The following is a 21,456-nucleotide window of genomic DNA, read 5'->3' on the forward strand; positions in this document are numbered from 1 at the left end:
GAACTGGGACTCGAACCCGGATGTCCCGCCTCGGCCATTCGAGCATGCTCCCTTGCCGCACTAAATTCCCAGCCTGTTGCTCACTACTGACCTATCGACATCTACCCATGAACCCGTTACTCGCAGTCCCTGATTCCCAAAGAGCTAGGGCGTGGTGTACAACTGCACTGGAAGAAATGATAATTGGTGGTCGCCACCTTATACGCTGCCGGAACGCAGTCACCGAGCGAGGTGGCGCAGTGGTTAGCACACTGGACTCGCATTCGGGAGGACGACGGTTCAATCCCGTCTCCCGCCATCCTGATTTAGGTTTTCCGTGATTTCCCTAAATCGTTTCAGGCACATGCCGGGATGGTTCCTTTGAAAGGGCACGGCCGATTTCCTTCCCAATCCTTCCGTAACCCGAGCTTGCGCTCCGTCTCTAATGACCTCGTTGTCGACGGGACGTTAAACACTAACCACCACCACCACCGGAACGTGCGAGGAGGAGAGTTCACGGCGGCAGTTCGGGTCGTGAGTTGGGCCCTGGCAGTCAGTTGCAACGCGTCTGGTGGGCAGCCCGGGCCAGCCAGTTGCCGGCTTGCAGCAGCAGTGAGCTCTGCCTGGACATCGCCCGCCCGACCGTTGCCGCCACGCATCACTTAAGCTGGGCCTGACTTTTGGTGGATTGTTGGTCGGTCGGTTAGTCCGAGGACATCTCCGTGCGGCGTAGTCGACTGGGCCGCTGGCGGTCTCTGCGCAGTGTCGGAGTCTGTCTGGAGCTGTCCGATCGGCACCAGAATCGTCGCTCTCCGACCCAGGACGTGAAGGTTGAGTGGTTTTGAGCATTACGTTGTTGGTTTCGGCGTTGGTGTTGTGGAGGTTTTCCTGTGAGCAACAACGGGTGAAGTGTTCGAGACAGCCGCAGTCAGGTGGAATTGATCAAATTCGTTTATCCGTAGTCAAGTGCACCAGCGGAATTTTCTGCCTTGTGGCCGTTAGTGTTCTGGTTACCTGTCCTGGCCGCTGACTTAGTTTTTAGGCAGTGTCTTTTCCTCACCTGTTGTTGCTGCCCAACATGGTGTGTAGTTTTGGCAGCTCAATTCGCATACGCGTTTGTTTTGGGATAGTGATACTTGTAGTTTTTTGGGGGCCTTGAATTCTCGTGTACTCCGTCGTGGCAACAAGCGATTGGTCAGTCGGTCCCTGACTGTCCCTTGGTTGGGTTCGCACGAATTAAGTGTAGTTTGACTCACCACCTGTCTCGCCTAAGTGAACGACGGCAGACCGATCCGCTGGAGGCTCCTGAGTGCCGTTCTCTTAATTATCCTTTTGGCAGTGTTAATGTTGTTGTAATTTAACTGTGTTTTATATTTTTAATTTGGCAAGGTTAGTTGTGGGCCTTCAGCCCTGGAAACATATTCTCAGTGTTTCCTTCAAGTGCAAACATCATCGCCTTCTGCTCTTGAAAGGTTATTGTAATTTCCTCTGAAAGATTTAACAAGTTATTGTGGGCCTTCCGCCGTTGGTATATATCCTTAAATTGCAGAATTTAACTTCGCGGCCTTCAGCCTTCTTATTGCGTTTGTTTATCTCTTTCTGTGCACCTTGTGGGCCATCAGCCCTGTTAACATCTTAAAACATTGTGGCCTTCTGCCTTCAGTAATCATCATAATATATTTGAAATTTTGAGGATTTAATCCGGCCGCCTTCAGCCGCTCCGCATGCTCATCTCATATATGTATACGATTTATCTTATTCGTAAATTTAACTGTGTGTCATGTCTTTTTAAAATTGAACTTATTCTAAAGCATCTGTTTGGAGGCCTTAAGCCGCGAAGCAAATTCAATTCTTTCAAAGGTGTATTTGTGAACTAAATGATAATAAAGAACCACTGTGAAATGAATCCGACCGCAACTCCCTTGGCCCTTTCCACAATCCTAATTACCTGTTAGCCCTGCGTAATTTAGCGGGCGTTTCAAAAATAGTACTTCCTTTCAGAGTTTTCCAATTCACTCAAGATTTATTCTTGCAGTAGTGCATATGGAGCACATGAAACGATTACACTTACAGATCAATAGAACAAACGGTTCTGAGGAACCAAGTATCGACTCATGCTGAAACACCCTTATTAGTACGTAGTGTAGCTTGCACAGGTGGCATTGCAGGCGCTGACTCTGGGATCCAGCCGATCGTACCGATGGCGAATACTGTCCTGGCATACGTCATTCCACCCCTGTGGAACCTGTTCACGTACTTCTGTAGGAGTTGTTGTCTGACGAGTCGCACGAGTTACTTGTCGTCCCATCATATCCCACATGTGCTCGACTGGAGACAGATCCAGAGGTCGTATTGCCAGGGAAGTCGCTGCACGTCTTCAGCGCACGATGAGTTGGCGTGTGGGCGATCATTGGCCTGTTGGAACAACACATGTTCTTTGAGACCTGGGTTGCGATTATACGGGGCCGTAATCAATTACGGTTGGTTAGTTTATTTTTCAATCACGTACACATTATTTGGAAACAACAACAATAAAAGGCGACAGCAAATTAATAAGTGTTCCACGGCTGAAGGCCTTAATGACGACAAATTCAAACTATTTCTCGGCTGAAGTCCCCAATAGTAGTAATGTAAAAACTGTTTCACGGCTGAAGGCCTGAATAGCAATGTTTCAAGAACCAGTTAAGTTCTTCAACTTGCAATTACAGTTATTAAAATATTTTTAAAGAATAATTATCAAAATCTCACTGCTAGAATACAATTGTCTAATTAAAATTGTAAGACAAGTAACACTAACGGCTTAAGGCTTTAATGACAACAAATTCAACTATTTCTCGGCTGAAGGCCCCAATAGTCATAATTTAAAAACTGTTTCACGGCTGAAGTCCTGACTAGAAAACCTTTTAAGAACCAGTTAAACATCTTCAAACTTGAAATTACAGTCATTAAAATATTTTTTAGAAAAAACAATCATCAAATCTGACCAAACAAAGGGGGAGGAGGGGAGGGGCGCAGATGTTGCTCCAAGGATCGACCTGGAAAGTCCCTCAAAACTTCGCAAGCGATGAGACAGGCAGCCAAGTGTTGTATTCACTTCACGAGATGGTAACTCAGACTAGTGGCAGTTTAAACGCATGATCAATAATCATTTGCCGAGTCTACCTAACGTGCGATGACCAATGCAACGATGAAATAACACACCCAAGCCGGAACCGGCGGTCAACACTACATTTTCAAACTCCGGTGTTTAGAGCATCCGGAAGCAGAAAGGAACCACTACTATCAGAGTAGGGAAGAAAAAAAAAAAAACACCCGTCCCACAAATCAAGGAAGTGGTCGAACTACATGCCTTACCGGACAGCAGCGGCAAGGCGGGGAAAAGTACACTGCCGTAGCATACACTAAGCTCCAGGGCAGGTAACTGGGGCGTTAGCGGCCTCTAGACAGGAAAAATACCACTGGTTGAACTTCATCAATGCAACAATTAATAATAAGAAGTGGAGGAAGGCTAATTAGGTTCGCCTTCCCCAAACGCTCCACTCGCTGCTCTTCGTCTCGGCAACAGTGCGAGCAGCAACATGCAAGCAAATGGCGAGATCTCACAATGGTGGAGTTTCACTACTTGAATTAAGGCCCACTCAACTTCCTGGGTCCGGTTGACAACGTGGTTGTACCCCTCCCGCCTACAGCCCTTCCATCCGGCAGTGCATGGGTGCCGCCAGTGGTCCTGGGATGCTCTCGCTTGGACCTGGCTGCTCGTCTGTCCCCAACCGAACTGCCGACTCACACGACACGGAAACACCACAACGTCGGCCCAAAGATAGTACCACCGTTACTAGATATCGATAACCACCGCTGCTGCCACTAGCGGAAAGACAACTTTTGCAAACGGAGCGGCGCCAAAGAACGCCTGACTAGCAATCCTTTTAAGAATCAGTTAAACATCTTCAAGCTTGAAATTACAGTCATTAAAATATTTATTTGAAAAAACAAAGCTAACCAAACCAAGGGAGAGGGATGTTTTTTGCTCGCGTATCATGTTGTTCCTGGAAACCCAGAATCTACTCTGTAGGAATCAACATGGATTCCGGAAACAGCGATCCTGTGAGACCCAACGCGCTTTATTTGTTCGTGAGACCCAGAAATTTATTAGATACAGGCTCCCAGGTAGATGCTATTTTCCTTGACTTCCGGAAGGCGTTCGATACAGTTCCGCACTGTCGCCTGATAAACAAAGTAAGAGCCTACGGAATATCAGACCAGCTGTGTGGCTGGATTGAAGAGTTTTTAGCAAACAGAACACAGCATGTTGTTCTCAATGGAGAGACGTCTACAGACCTTAAAGTAATCTCTGGCGTGCCACAGGGGAGTGTTATGGGACCATTGCTTTTCACAATATATATAAATGACCTAGTAGATAGTGTCGGAAGTTCCATGCGGCTTTTTGCGGATGATGCTGTAGTATACACAGAAGTTGCAGCATTAGAAAATTGTAGCGAAATGCAGGAAGATCTGCAGCGGATAGGCACTTGGTGCAGGGAGTGGCAACTGACCCTTAACATAGACAAATGTAATGTATTGCGAATACATAGAAAGAAGGATCCTTTTGGTAGAGTTACTTCCGTAAAATATCTGGGAGTATGCGTACGGAACGATTTGAAGTGGAATGATCATATAAAATTAATTGTTGGTAAGGCGAGTGCCAGGTTGAGATTCATTGGGAGAGTCCTTAGAAAATGTAGTCCATCAACAAAGGAGGTGGCTTACAAAACACTCGTTCGACCTATACTTTAGTATTGCTCATCAGTGTGGGATCCGTACCAGATCGGGTTGACTCAGGAGATAGAGAAAATCCAAAGAAGTGCGGCGCGTTTCGTCACAGGGTTATTTGGTAACCGTGATAGCGTTACGGAGATGTTTAGCAAACTCAAGTGGCAGACTCTGCAAGAGAGGCGCTCTGCATCGCGGTGTAGCTTGCTGGCCAGGTTTCGAGAGGGTGTGTTTCTGGATGAGGTATCGAATATATTGCTTCCCCCTACTTATACCTCCCGAGGAGATCACGAATGTAAAATTAGAGAGATTCGAGCGCGCACGGAGGCTTTCCGGCAGTCGTTATTCCCGCGAATCATACGCGACTGGAACAGGAAAGGGAGGTGAAGACAGTGGCACGTAAAGTGCCCTCCGCCACACACCGTTGGGTGGCTTGCGGAGTAGAAATGTAGGTGTAGATGTAGAACACAAGAAGAAGACGACAACCGTAATCATACTAACTAAACGATGCCGATCTAGCAATGGCAACAACGCGAGCCGCAGCAGGGCTCATTCTTCCTGTTGCAAGAATGGTAAAAGAATGGTCTACCAACATCCTGCACGTACCGAGTGGTCATTAGCATCTGCTCCAGAAACACCAAAGGTGAACGAGAGTTGTAGTTTATCGCATCCCAGGTCATAAGACCTGGGATGGGGGGAGTGTATCTTGGACGAATGCATCCTACCAGATAGTGTTCACCAGGTCTACGTTGTACGCGCAGACGATCACCACTTGCATGTGGGAGAATCTTCTTTCGCCGCTGAAGACGACGGCGCGCCATTCCATCTTCCAAGTGATCCTCTGATGGTACCAGTCGAGCCGTGCACGTCGGTGCTGTGGCGTAAATGGAAGACGGGCTAGATGTATGCATGCCCTTAGTCCCACAGCTAATAACCAGTTCGAAACAGGATCTGCTACTGCTGCCCTTACAATAACACGATCCTGGCGGGTGCCTGTGCTGCGTGGACGCCTAGAAACTTGTCTATAGCTGTGAAAATGTTCACGTGACCACTTATACCAGCCCAGCATCACTGCACAACTGACGTAGCACATCCAACTTGTGTGACAAGTGTTACGTTGCCATTTGTTACGTTATACATATATATTTTTTTTCTTTTGTTAGAGCATGATTCTTTCTCTCAGGGGTATTATCTTTTCTTATCACTTTTACTTACGAGCATGTTTAGATTTTGAACGTGGTGACTAAAATATAGTTGCCGTTAACTGAACTGAATGTAATTTTGTTAATTTCTATTTATTGGTTGCAAAGCTAGGCTCGAGAGAATTTCGATTGTTGCCGTGGAGCGGCCAAGATAAAACTTACTGAACGCATGGAATCTGTATAATTTAAAAAATGAACTTTTACATAAATTAAATATATGTTGCAATTTACAAAGGTTCTTACAACGAAATCTCTCGCATTTACAGTTACTGTTAACACTTAGAAAAATAAATTAATACTTCGGCGCGTAATGGGCGACCAGAGGCTGCATCGGAAGATGAGCTTCTCGCAGCGCAAATTACTGAAAAAAATGCTTATTAAAAATAACTAGCCGCTGCGGCCATTTGAGGTGACAACTATTACAAAGAAATTAATTTTGTGATAACAATAATTAGTTTATTTTAGCAGAATACCGAATAACTTACATAAAATATGTGTAGCCGCTCAATGGCTGCCTTCCGTATCGCGAAACAAAACAGTGTGAGTACCATAAAGTACGTCCTTCCTCCTCGGCCATACAATCGCGTCTATCTACGATCCTTTTTTATTTTCATAGACATGTTTTAAATAAAGATGTTACTCTTAAATTATCGCTGCATATAAGTTGTTTCAAGAACATTAACTGTATCTTTTATACTAATTATATTCATAAAATACGTTAACTACGGTTTACAACCGGTAAAAATGTCAATATTTATGTGACGTACCGTCACAGTGTTGCGTGGACGCCCAGAAACTTGTCTATAGGTGTGAGAATGTTCACGTGACCACTGGTACCAGCCCAGCATCACTGCACAACTGACGTAGCACATCAAACTTGTGTGACAAGTCTCCGAAATGTCACAATTTGATCTCTTTCAAACTTGCTACGTTGGCTGTGGGAAGCACGAGTGCATCTCTGTGGCATAGTTGCCTACCTGCGTCACGCGTTTGCACCGCATTGAGCCTTCCTGGCTGTGAACATTCCCTATTAAGGGGGCGGGGGGGGGGGGGGGGTAGGACGTCAAACGGGCCGACTTGGAGCAGGAGAGTCACCAAAGGACAATTTCTACTGTCTATACTTTTACAAATAAATTCATAAATTCATAAAACGTTGTCACCATGAGCAGGAAGGATTGAGGACTCACACTCATCTCAGTGGAAGTTCAAAAACGTAGCAAAATACCTTTTTTTACATGTGAAATTTCATCATTTTTTCACTTATTACTGGCTGCATTTGTTGTTATAGGTACACTTTTCTTCCTAAGTAAGAGAGATTCTTCGATGAATTTTTCATAGCATACAAACAGTAGTTACAGGTATGTGAAACTCTAGAATTTTCCAAATCTATTAAAAATTGTGGAAAAAATTGAGATAATTAACTATAAAACTTGAATTGTTTCTAAACGTGAAGTTTAAAATGTAACAATTCATTCATTTTTTCATAAATTAAATAACTTCTAGAGTTTCAAACACCTGCAACTATGGTTTGTATGCTGTGCAAAAGTCATCGAAGAATCTCTCTTACTTAGGAAGAAAAGTGTACCTATAACAACAAATGCAGCCAGTAGTAAGTGAAAAAATGATGAAATTTCACATGTAAAAAAAAAGTGTTTTGTTACGTTTTTGAGCTCCCACTGCTACGAGTATGAATCCTGAATCCTTCGTGGTCGTGCTGTTAAAGTTTTATGAATTTATTTGAAAAAGTATAGACAGTGGAAATTAAAATGTCCTGTGGTGCCTCTCCTGCTCCAAGTCGTCCCGTTTGACGTCCTACCCCCCTTAAAGGGTAGACGCAGATGCTACTACGCTATCCTTTGGCAGATGACGTTGAAACCATTATCAGCTCATCTATTATACCCCAGGTGGCACATACCGTCGTCAGATCAAAATCGACGTCGTTTTTCCAGGTGTAGTAATTTTTTCCAGCAGTGCATATATTTGTGGCCTTGCCGCAGTGATCACACCGGTTCCCGTCAGATCACCGAGGTTAAGCGCTGTCATCATTTGGATGGGCGAGTGTCCAGTCTGTCGAGCGCTGTTGGCAAGTGGGGTGCACTCAGCCCTTGGGAGGCCAATTGAGGAGCTGCTTGATGGGGAAGTAGCGGCTCTAGTCACGAAGACTGACAACGGCCAGGACAGCAGTTTACTGACAACGTGCCCTCCATATCCGCGTCCAGTGGCGCCTTTGAGCTGAGGATGACACGGCGGTGGTCAGTGCCGTTGGGCCTTCAAGGCATGTTCGGACGGAGTTTACTTCTTGTGTATACATTTATATATACAGGTGAATCACCTAACACTTGCACTGCAAATTTTTCAGACATGAAAGGCGCTACTGATAAGAGGGTAGCCGCAAAAGTAAGGTCTCCTACTTTTTTAATAAGTACAGAACTCTGTTTGTGTGGCAGTTGGTCACACTGTTATCAAGAGTGCTTCACGCGCTGTGTGTAAACATGCGCACGCCGCGCTGAGGCGCTCAGTCTTGGCTTGACAGCCGTTGAGAATGGAGTCCCCGTTGGATGTTACCGCCAAGTGCGAACTGCGCGCAGTTATTCGGTGTTTGAACGCAAAGGGCACTGCGCCGATTGAAATCCATCGCCGACTGACGGAAGTGTATGGTGGGTCGTGCATGGATGTCAAAATTGTTCATAAGTGATGTAGAGAGTTTGCAGCTGGTCGGACCGAAATTCACGACGAACAAAGGAGCGGGAGACCGTCAATTTCTGAGGAGATAGTGTTGAAGGTTGAGCAAAGCATGCGTGAAGATCGGCGGGCCACCCTGGATGATCTCTGCACGTTGGTTCCTGAGGTTTCCCGAAGCACCGCTCACAGAATTTTAACAGAAACATTGAACTACCGGAAGGTGTGCGCAAGATGGGTGCCACGCATGCTGACTGAGGACCACATGCGGCCACGAGTTGATGCTTCTCGTGCATTTCTTCCCCGCCTTGCAGCCGAGCAGGACAAAATTCTGGACTCAATTGTCACGGGTGACGAAACCTAGGCATACCAATTTACACCTGAGACCAAGCAACAATCACGCCAGTTCATAACTTTCTGAGCAGAATGGCGGCGAGCTGGTATGACATGGGCATACAAAAACTGCCACAGCGTCCACAAAAATGCATCGACAGAAATGGTGATTATGTCGAAAAATAGCTAAATGTTCAAGCTGTAAACTGATGTAAACCATTGTAGAAATGAACACAGCGTCTACAAAAATGCATCGACAGAAATGGTGATTATGTCGAAAAGTAGCTAAATGTTCAAGCTGTAAAGTGATGTAAACCATTGTAGAAATAAACAGGTCTATGTACTTATAAAAAAAATAGGGGACCTTACTTTTGGGATTTCCCTCGTACATGGTTTTCACAGAACTGAATTGTAGGGAAGGGCACGTATTTGCAGCCAATACACAGATTTTGAGACGTTGACGGAAGTGCAGTTTTTGACAACAGTTACAAATTTTTAACTGGCACAGTGCCTATTGACAGTAAAATCCTAAAAGTAGCGTAAATGAGAATGTCAATGGTGTTTGTTGCAGGAACCTAGTGCTAGTACTTTAGGAATTATTCTAATGTGAACATCGCAAATGTTGTGTCGGCTACTGTGGCATTCAGCGCCGACACAAAGAAGGAAGGAGAGAATCTGCAACGGCTGCTGGCAGGAATCCAAAACTTGCAAATTAAAAGAACACTTGATTTCTAAAAAGGAAAGAAACGTAGCTTCTCGTTATGAGGTGGCTTGATGTGCTTCCTGTGTCTCCTACATGAAATTACTTGTTCAAATTATTACTACTCGCAGAACGAAGGCTGAGTATCGTCCTCGTATTACTCAGTACTGATGGTCTCGACGTCTACGACCGAACTGGGCGCGATCAGGGATGGGCGGCTGGTAAGTCAGTGTTGACAGGGGGCGCTGAACTCTGACAAAACACAGTATATACAGTTCCACACAGTAAATGGAATGACACCATTAATAAATATAGACTTCGATCAGAAATCGGTATCTAAAGTAGAATATTCAAAATTTTTAGGTGTTTGCATTGACGAGGGGTTGAACTGGAAAAAATACACTGAGGATCTGCTGAAATGTTTGAGTTCAGCTTCTATGCTATTAGGGTCATTGCAAATTTTGGCGGTATACATCTCAGTAAATTAGCTTACCACACCTATTTTCCGGAACCGCGGGACTGCTACGGTCGCAGGTTCGAATCCTGCCTCGGGCATGGGTGTGTGTGATGTCCTTAGGTTAGTTAGGTTTAAGTAGTTCTAAGTTCTAGGGGACTTATGACCTAAGCTGTTGAGTCCCATAGTGCTCAGAGCCATTTGAACCACACCTATTTTCATTCTCTGCTTTCGTATGCCATCATATTCTGGGGTAACTCATCATTGAGTAAAAGTGCGTTCATTGCACAAAAGCGTGTAATCAGAATAATTGCTGGAGCTCATCCAAGATCATCCTGAAGACACTTATTTAAGGAGCTAGGGATCTTCACTGTAGGCTCACAATATATATATTCACTTATGAAATTTGTTATTAACAATCCGAACGAATTCAAAAGTAATAGCAGTGTACATGGCTACAACACTAGGAGAAATGATGATCTTCACTACTCAAGGTTAAATCTAACTTTGGCTCAGAAGGGGGTAAATTATGCTGCCACAAAAGTCTTTGGTCACTTACCTAATACCATCAAAAGTCTGACAGATAGCCATATAGCATTTAAAAGGAAATTAAAAGAATTTCTTAATGGCAACTCCTACTCAGTAGATGAATTTTTGGATATAGAAAGTGGGTAATTTCCCCAAACCCCACAAAAAAATTAAAAATATTCAGTGTCATGTAATATTTTGTGTAAAGTGATATCTTGTATGGACACCTTTTATTAACCTGACACTTTCCACATCATTACGAAGTGTCGTATTCATGATCTATGTAACGGGTACTAATCTAATCTAATCTGTCTTCCTGGAGGTGCGGCGCTGCCCGCTCTCTCCATTGGCGGGCAGGTCAGCGCCTTCTTGATGTCGTTTCGCAGCGCTGCGCTGGTCGTTGTGCAGACTCGTTCCATCCTATTGTTAGACGCTAGGCAATGATGTTATATTTGTCTACATTGTGTGGGGGGTACACTGCGATTGCAATTCGACAGTCCTGCACTTACTGTGTGGCAGTGGACGTGGTAAGACCTGCTTGGAAGTTGGTACGGGGTGTTCAAAAGTATCTCCGCAGTGCCGTATGATTGTTAGCCGCGCGTGCCGTATGATTGTTCGCCTGCCTGGGTTACTTCCCTTCAGGTGGACTACATCTACATCTACATACATACTCCGCCTGGCTCAATTGGTAGAGCACTTGCCCGCGAAAGGCAAAGGTCCCGAGTTCGAGTCTCGGTCGGGCACACAGTTTTAATCTGCCAGGAAGTTTCATATCAGCGCACAATCCGCTGCAGAGTGAAAATCTCATTCTGGAAACATCCCCCAGGCTGTGGCTAAGCCATGTCTCCGCATATCCTTTCTTTCAGGAGTGCTAGTTCTGCAAGGTTCGCAGGAGAGCTTCTGTAAAGTTTGGAAGGTAGGAGACGAGGTACTGGCAGAAGTAAAGCTGTGAGTACCGGGCGTGAGTCGTGCTTCGGTAGCTCAGTTGGTAGAGCACTTGCCCGCGAAAGGCAAAGATCCCGAGTTCGAGTCTCGGTCGGGCACACAGTTTTAATCTGCCAGGAAGATTAATGTCTTGCATTTAATTCATATACCCATTAGATAAAAACTGGTTTATAGTAACATAATTGAGCATACAGCATAGCATGACAGAAAACGTAATATGTCAAAAACATTGACAGTGTTCAGAAGCAAAAATGTACACAGTGTATCACAATGTAGCAGCAAAAAAAAGTAAAGTAGTCACGATGTTTAGCTACAATAAGGCAAAATGTTAAAGTCAACTGGTGTTTGTTATATCTTAAATATTTCATAGTACATACAAACAAAACAGGAAAACAATCATACATACATAAAAATGGAAAATATGCACGGTCTAGGGTGTATAACGACAAGAAATGTGATCTTGTTTGTGTACAGCTTGTATGTTGTGTAGTTAATAGAGGCGAGAATTGAAGACTTTAATAGAGAGAAAATTTGATAAAATTTATATATCACTAGATAGAATTGCATAATTATTCGTAAGATACGTAATTTTATCTGGAAAATGTGCACTGTCTAATGTGTAACGACAAGAAAAGCGACCTGCTAACCTTACCTTGCCGGGCACTTGCCAAGAAAAAATTACGATAATCATCAGTAGGTGTTCATGTGAATATAATTGCATTAGCGGTCATAAAAAATTAGGAAATGGCATTACAGTGTGATAAATCATAAAGTATTTTCATTCAATAAAAGGTTTGACGTTCGACACGTGGTGGTTCCCTTTGGTTTTTCTGGTTCTCAAAGTTTCGACGTGTACTACATTGGGATGAGGAATGCTGCGAATCCGATATGGACCTGCGTATAGAAGTTCAAATTTACTGCACCTACCTTTTCCTCTATTCGATAAATAGTGTTTACGTACTAATATCTTCTGTCCAATGTGAAAGTCACGGCGTATACAAACCTGTTTTTGCTGTCTTCTCCGGCGCTCTGCGGCACGTTTGATGTTGTTCAGCGCAATGTCAATTATTTCATGGTGTCGTAGTCGACGATATGTAGGAAAGGTTACTAATTCTTTAATTTTGTTAGGTGGTTCAACATTTTTCAGTATAACAGACGGAGATAGCATAGTAGATTCATTTGGTATGGAATTAATTACATCCTGGAATGAGAGTATGTGTGTGTCCCAATCAATATGTTTTTTATGGCAGTAAATTCTACACAGTTTACCAATTTCTTTCATTAATCGTTCACAAGGGTTCGAAGAAGCATCGTACCTGGATATATATATCGGAGAAATGTTTCTAGCTCGTAAAATACGTGTCCATATAGCAGATCGAAACTGTGGTCCATTGTCGGAAATTACTTTCAACACATGCCCTACATGAAATAGAAAGTGTTTTACAAATGCTTTCGAAACAGTTTTAGCAGTAGCTTTGCGTAACGAAGTGAAGGTAACAAATTTTGAAGTGAGTTCAACAGCGACAAAGATGTAACAAAAACCTCTATTAGTTCTGGGAATCGGACCAAAAATGTCTACAGCGGCCATATGTTTCAATTTAACAGGTACAATGGGATGTAATGGAGGAATATGTGAAGTCGTATCTGATTTAGCTTTCTGGCAGATTTTACATGACGCTAAAACTCGTCTAATACGCTTCTCAATGTTGGTAAAATAACAGTTCTGTCTCAGTATAAGAAAACATTTTCTGGCTCCGTAATGTGCGTAACTTAAATGAGTATACCAGATTAATTTGTTAACAAGTTCGTCAGGAATGCATAATAACCAATTGTTGCTGTCAGGATGAGAGCGGCGAAACAGAATGTCATTGCGTACAGTGTAATTGTTTCTAATGGTAACATTATTCCTATCTTGCCAAAGGTGTTTAATCTCTTTCCATGCGTTGTCTTTACTCTGGTCTTGTGCTATGTCTTGTAATGACGACGAAATGAAATTTTCAAATGCAACTTGTTGAATGTACATGACGCTGAAATTTGCTTTGCAGAAGTTGGTTGCGATGTCTTGCTGATTGTTGCTGAGAGAACGGGATAGTGCATCTGCTACAATATTTTGTGTGCCGGGAATGTGAACAATTGTAAAATTAAATTCCTGTAGATAAAGTTTCCATCTGCTTAATCTGTTGTGTGTAAATTTAGCGGAAAGTAAAAATTGTATCGCTCTGTGGTCTGTGTAAACGGTCGTATGTCTTCCATAAAGAAAATGCCTAAATCTGGTAAAAGCCCATACAACACATAATGTTTCAAGTTCTGTAACAGAATAATTTCGTTCAGCGGGTGACAGAATGCGACTCGCAAAGGCTATGTTTTTAATTACTGTAGTGCCATCTTCTTCAACTTCCTGAAAAATGTGTACGCCTAAAGCGGTGTTAGAACTGTCGGTGGCAATGGAAAAATTTCTAGTAAGATCTGGGTGCGATAAAAGTGGTGCATTCAACAAAGCTTCTTTCAGGTTCACAAATTCAGAATGTGCTTGCCTATCCCAAGACCAAATAGTGTTTATACCTGTCAATTGACATAATGTAGGGGTGTCTAAAGCAGAGTAATGAATAAATTTACGAAAAAAGTTAATTAAGCCCAAAAAACTGCGTAGTTGTTTCTTCGTCGTAGGAACAGTAATGTCAGGTAAAGCTTGAAGTTTTTCCGGGTCAGGCGTAATGCCTTCTGCTGAAATGACATGTCCAAGAAATTTTATAGAAGTTTTACCAAAGTGCGATTTACGGAGATTAACTGTGAGTCCTTGTGCACGAGAAGTTTGCAACAGTCGTTCAAGAATCAGATTGTGTTCAGACCAGTTAGCTTCTGCAATAAGAATGTCGTCTACGTACGTTGTGATTCTGTCTTTAAGTTCTGTCGGAAGTATTGTATTCAAACCGCGAATAAAAGCTGCTGAAGAAATAGTTAAACCGAACGGTAATTTACAAAATTGATAACAGTCACCAAAACAGAGAAATGCTGTGTACTTTCTGCAGTTCGGATGGAGCTGAATTTGCAAAAATCCCGATTTCAAATCTAATGTGGAATAAATAGCAGTACCATGAAATTTCTGTAGAAGTTCTTCTAGTGTCTGTGGGCGATCTGTTTCATGAATAATTATGTCATTGATGTGACACGAATCAAGTACGAGGCGAAGTGAACCATCTTTTTTCTTAACAATATGGAGCGGGTTTATGTACGGACTAACTGCCGGTTTAATAATTCCTTGGTCAAGCTTAGCTTGCAATTCTTTCTTAACTTGTTCTCTGTGAATATATGGAATGGGATAATGCTTGGCTTTAAATGTGTCGTGCTGTTTAACTTGAAATTCATACATAAAACCGAACATAGTACCAGGAACGTTGTCAAAAACTGGAGCTAGCTGTAAAAGAATATTGCGTAGTTGAGTACGTTCGTCGTCTGTATTTGCACTGCTCTGTTTAACTTTATCAGAAATCATCTGTATAACGTCATAGTCGGCTTCATCTGGAGTATTATAGTTGTGTACATACGTATCTGTGAACAATGTGAAATTACAGTCTATGTTACGTGATGCGGAAATGACCTCTGTACGGTTAATTGTTTGTTCTTCCGCAGATAAAGAGTGCTGAAATTCTAAAGCCAGTTGTACATTTTCATCATTCAACATTAAATAGGAATTTTGAAAGTCAATAATGGCATCGTGTTGTACCAGAAAATTCGTACCTAAAATAATGTCTGTCGTCAATAACGGAATAATCCAAAAATTTGAGTGAAATGTATGACCTGCAATACAAAATGATAAATGTGTTACATCTACTCCTTTACTCGATACTGCTCCTTTTACTTTCGTTTTGCCTAATGGTAACGTAGGATAGGTATTCTCTTTGTTACACTCGTTGAAAGTTTCTTCATTTATAACTGACATAGGTGATCCAGAATCGATTACTGCTGAAAATTTCGATGATCCAATTTTAACTTCGATGACAGGGTGTGAAATGGTTTTTTGAACAACTGGTCTTTCCTGCAAAAGAGTGTCTCGGATGTCGTCAAAAGTAATAACATTTTCGTGAACAAGATTCTGTGTATCTGAAGTATTGCTTGCGTTACTGGAATATGCAACCTGTACTGTATTTAGTCAAATTCCATCTGACGTGTCATTATTTTCGGGAGGATGCTGTGGCATTTCCACTATTTGTACTGTTCTGTTATTTCTTCCTGACGTCTTACGTTCTGGATGATACCTACTGTCTGTTTCATTCATGATAATATGTTGTTGCGGATGATTTTGCTGTTGGTAAGACCTACTGTTATTAAATGTACGCTGAAAATTGTGCTCATTTCTTTTACGTCTGTCATGATAGACATTGCTATACGGTGCATTGCGATAGGAATTGAAATGGGGTGTTTTCTGTACGTACTGATTCCCTTGTTGCTGTGAGTTACTATTTGTTGAGGCCGACGCTATATGTGTACGCGGCGAATCATTAAAGCTCGGTTGACCTTGTACACTACATTGTTGGTTAGGTATGCTAACCGGCTGATTTTGTTGCTATTGCGAAGAAAAACCTCTATTATTACTAAAAATGTGGTCCCTATTGCTGATAATTTTACACATACTGATGATTATAATTTTATCTGTTATTAATGTTACGGCGATAGTTGTCATTTCGGGAGTGTCTAAAGAGAACTGTCACTTTCGGTAAAATTTGTCATATCGGGTTTTCTTGATAGAGCGATAGTTAAAGAGCTGTTTTGATAGATATAAAGGATAGTAGAAGAGAAGGCAGCAGTGCAGAAAACTAAAGATGAAACAGCACTACTACGGCTCGGGGCCCTGTGCACGCTACGGCACATACTCATTAAAGCGTAATGAATCCCCTGAGGTCTATTACGCGCTGCAAATAAACTTTAGCTTTTGTGTTACAGGCAATGCCAGTGAAAAATCAAAAGTAAATTGTTGTATTCATGCTGATTCGAATTTCTGCATTACAGGCAATGCTGATGAAAGTACAAAAATAAATTGTCATATACGGTTCAAAGCGTGTGCCTGTGCTCTGTCATTTTTAAATACTTTAAATTTTCTCACTGATAGAAAATGTTTGTAATCAAAATTATCGTCTCTGTACATCTGAACAGGTTCACGATTGTATGAGAATCTATTTGTCTGTGACTGTTCGAAATCTAGGTCACGTACTCTCTGTAAATTACCTAAGTTACACTGGCTGTGTGAGTATGACAAACGATCAGAATGTGTCGTGTGCTGTGATGTGTTAGTGACTGAAACATTTTTCATTTCTGTCACTTTAATACGTTCGTCAATTTGGTTGTTCTGTTGTTCACATTTCTTATCGACTTCCGTATCCACAGTGTGTGAAAGTTCTGGTAACTTTAAATTAAACTCGTCGCGTAACTGTGTTGCGTTTTTAGGACATTGTTCAGCGACTGCACTAATTTCATCTCTAACTGATTCTGTTGCAGCTGTTTGCATATCCCTTAATTCTTGAGCAACAGATCTAATTTCTTCACTACTTTTCCTAGCACAAGCCTCAATTTCCTCACGTAACTGTTCTTTAGTATCATGACATTGCGCGGCAACGGCTGTAATCTGTTCACTAAGCTGTCTGGAATTGTTGTCTAATTTTTCAATCAACTGTTTGGAATTGTTGTCTAGTTTTTCATTAATTTCATTAATTTGTGTTTGAGACTTTCACTAAGTTGTTTGTGGTTGTTGTCTTGTCTTTCATTCTGTTGTATGGAATCTTCATTTTGTTGTAGCAATATTGCCATAATTTGATCCAAGCCAATATTACCTACTCTATTCTCTGTGCAGTTTGATGGTGTATCTGCTTTTGTCGCGTTTTGTGTATCCATTCGGTCATTTTGTGATTTTTGAAAAGGTTTGCCAATCAGATGTGCACTGTTGGTCACTACCTCGGAATCAAATAAATCTGTCCTACTTTGAGTATACTGTTCATTTTCGTTAGAAAAATTTGTCTATTCATTACGTAAATTTTGCAAACCGGGTGTGTCAAACTGGGCAACCTTCATTGTAACAGAACGTGCCGCGTCATCCATTGTTGTTAAATTAACAGACGACACAATTGAATTTACTTGCTTATCACTAGGATCAAAATCAATATTTGTGGTCGGTACGCACTGATTGCCTACAATTAGGGGATTATCATCATTACATTGAGTGTCGCAAATACTATCGGTCAAATTATTCGAGTCGGCTATTTCACTCATTACACATCGCGATGTGCTGTTAACAGTTTTTCGCGGTATTTTTCACAAATCAAAGTTAAGCACCAATGAAACAAGGACAATGCAAAAATGCAACAAACAATTACAAGAAAGAGCAACAAATTGCCGATGATCTGTGAAAGAAAGAGTGACAAATTAGTAAATGCGTTGTGCCAGATGCAAACTACGTTTAAATAAATAAGAGCAGATATATGACTACTTCTCAGAAGATTAACAAAGAAATACGTTCCTGGTCCGGATGTCGCCAAGTGTAACCTCCCCGCAAAAATTATTAAATGATAATTGACCAAAAACCCACAATAATATCAATTAAATAATGAACCATGAACGAAATGTAACCTCCTAACAGAAATAATAATATCTGGTGAATTGTATAAGGACAGCAGCGCTGACCTTCGCCCCTGTATTCTGAATAACAAAAGCAAAAATTCTTACCTCAATAAAAACTGCAACTATTTCTGCTCTTATTTATCGACACAGCTTCGTGCAATGCTGGCGTATATTTTTTTTGTTTTATTCTTGGAGGCAATGATAATGCTTTGGAAAAATTCTTTAAATTGAAATGAATGCTTTTTCTTCAAAAGAGTTACTTTATATTATAAAAATTATTATTGGGGCATTTTTTTGAACAAATTAGATTACAATTAACATACATTATTAAATATGCGCAATGCTGCTTCTTTACCTTCTACAACAACACTCATCGTCCAGAATCCTGACCAGAGTCGCGAGCAGAGCACACAGCCGACGCATGCCGACACCCGCAGACTACTACCGTCCACTCGCTACTACAGCCGACCGACTACTACTGTATCCGACTGACTACTACTGCAGACTCGCGCAGACAAGCGCAGACTGACTTCTGCTGTCGACTCGCGCAGACAAGCGCAGACTCGCGACAAGCAACAACTAACTACTCTCTGGTCAGAGATTCTGTCATGCCTCGCCCATCGCCGGCGAAGCATACGCCTTACAAACTGTGATATCGTGTTGAAGCTGCATGGACATCTGTACCTGTACACGTCATCCAAGCACTGTTTGACTCAATGCCCAGGCGTATCAAGGCCGTTATTACGGCCAGAGGTGGTTGTTCTGGGTACTGATTTCTCAGGATTTATGCACCCAAATTGTGTGAAAATGTAATCACATGATAGTTCTAGTATAATATATTTGTTCAATGAATACCCGTTTATCATCTGCATTTCTTCTTGGTGTAGCAATTTTAATGGCCAGTAGTGTACTTCGCATACTCTGTGGAGACTCGTATAGGTGTCCATCCGGTCTAGTGGCGTCTCCTATTTTGAGCGACTTCAGTAAAAGCTGGTAATGCAAACTGACTCAAAATATCCCTCTTCAAACACATTGTGTGTTATATGGATGTATGGTTTCGCGACGATGTGTATTAATAAAATTCTGTCGAGATTCCAGCCGCGTCAGGTGGTTTAAAATTCACGAGCTTTCGGTCGAGTACTCATCGGCCGTTGTCAAATGGTGACTGTGTTTTGGTTGCTGCTACCGTCCTTATACAGCCGCGCTGCATTCTGTGACATCACTGCTGGTCTCTCCAGCGCCATATAAGGTAATGTTTTTGTCGCGCGCACTGCACCCTCCTTCACCCTTCCAATGGCTGGGTCCAAAGCCGTGCTTAGCTGCAGGCCGCCTTCTTTACTGAGGATGATGTCACAAATTTTTGTCTCTATCTCTTCTTTACTTACGCTATCCCAGTAACTACTAGATTTCGCAAGACATCTGTCCGGAAATACAGAAGCAGAAGGATCGCAAGGAGGACTCGAAGAAGCGTTCTTGACATTTTGTGGCTCAATAACAGGAAAGATTAACCGACTCCTAAAGAGGCATAAAATCATTCTGTCTTCAGGGCTCAACAAAAATTCGACAGTTCATGAGCCTTGTGAAAGGAAATGTAGGCCTCAGAACGCGAGGAGTATTTAAAATACCATGTGTATGTGGACAGTTTTATGTGGGACAGACTGAGCGTACTGTTGAACAGCGCTATGTAGAGCACGAAAGATGCTTTCGCTTTCGGCACCCTGAATCAGCGGTAGCGAACCATGCTCTAGAAAACGGACATCGTATTAGTTTGAAGAGGTGTCAGTTATTACACGGACTAATTGTTTCTGGGACAGCGGAATTAAAGAAGCGATCGAACTAAAAATTTGTGACAACACCCTCAATAAAGACGGAGGCCTGCAGCTACGCACAGCTTGGGGCCAGACCATCGGAACGTTGGAGAGGTGGGCGCGCAACCAAAACATTACCTTAGATGACGTTGGAGCGAGCACCAGTGACGTCACAGAAGGCAGCGCGACTATACTGGGTGTTACAAATAGGTACGGCCAAACATTCAGGAAACATTCCTCACACACAAAGAAAGAAAATATGTTATGTGGACATGTGTCCGGAAACGCTTACTTTCCATGTTAGAGCTCATTTTATTACTTCTCTTCGAATCACCTTAATCATGGAATGGAAACACACAGCAACAGAACGTACCAGCGTGACTTCAAACACTTTGTTACAGGAAATGTTGAAAATGTCCTCCGTTAGTGAGGATACATGCATCCACCCTCCGTCGCATGGAATCCCTGATGCGCTGATGCAGCCCTGGAGAATGGCGTATTGTATCACAGCCGTCCACAATACGAGCACGAAGAGTCTCTACATTTGGTACCGGGGTTGCGTAGACAAGAGCTTTCAAATGCCCCCATAAATGAAAGTCAAGAGGGTTGAGGTCAGGAGAGCGTGGAGGCCATGGAATTGATCCGCCTCTACCAATCCATCGGTCACCAAATCTGTTGCTGAGAAGCGTACGAACACTTCGACTGAAATGTGCAGGAGCTCCATCGTGCATGAAACAAATGTTGTGTCGTACTTGTAAAGGCACATGTTCTAGCAGCACAGGTAGAGTATCCCGTATGAAATCATGATAACGTGCTCCATTGAGCGTAGGTGGAAGAACATGGGGCCCAATCAAGACATCACCAACAATGCCTGCCCAAACGTTCACAGAAAATCTGTGTTGATGACGTGATTGCACAATTGCGTGCGGATTCTCGTCAGCCCACACATGTTGATTGTGATAATTTACAATTTGATCACGTTGGAATGAAGCCTCATCCGTAAAGAGAACATTTGCACTGAAATGAGGATTCACACATTGTTGGATGAACCATTCGCAGAAGTGTACCCGTGGAGGCCAATCAGCTGCTGATAGTGCCTGCACACGCTGTAGATGGTACGGAAACAACTGGTTCTCCCGTAGCACTCTCCATACAGTGACGTGGTCAACGGTACCTTGTACAGCAGCAACTTCTCTGACGCTCACATTAGGGTTATCGTCAACTGCACGAAGAATTGCCTCGTCCATTGCAGGTGTCCTCGTCGTTCTAGGTCTTCCCCAGTCGCGAGTCATAGGCTGGAATGTTCCCTGCTCCCTAAGACGCCGATCAATTGCTTCGAACGTCTTCCTGTCGGGACACCTTCGTTCTGGAAATCTGTCTCGATACAAACGTACCGCGCCACGGCTATTGCCCCGTGCTAATCCATACATCAAATGGGCATCTGCCAAC

General features: G+C 42.6%; 1 non-coding gene across 1 annotated transcript; it reads left to right on the forward strand.

Annotated features, from left to right (window-relative positions):
• The first annotated feature begins 225 nt into the window (after positions 1-225).
• Positions 226-298, forward strand: Trnaa-cgc (transfer RNA alanine (anticodon CGC)). The gene has a single exon. It is a non-coding gene; the product is annotated as a tRNA-Ala (tRNA).
• Positions 299-21,456: the final 21,158 nt, after the last annotated feature.

Source organism: Schistocerca nitens, chromosome 2 (genome assembly GCF_023898315.1).
Source record: "Schistocerca nitens isolate TAMUIC-IGC-003100 chromosome 2, iqSchNite1.1, whole genome shotgun sequence".
NCBI classification, from domain to species: domain Eukaryota; kingdom Metazoa; phylum Arthropoda; class Insecta; order Orthoptera; family Acrididae; genus Schistocerca; species Schistocerca nitens.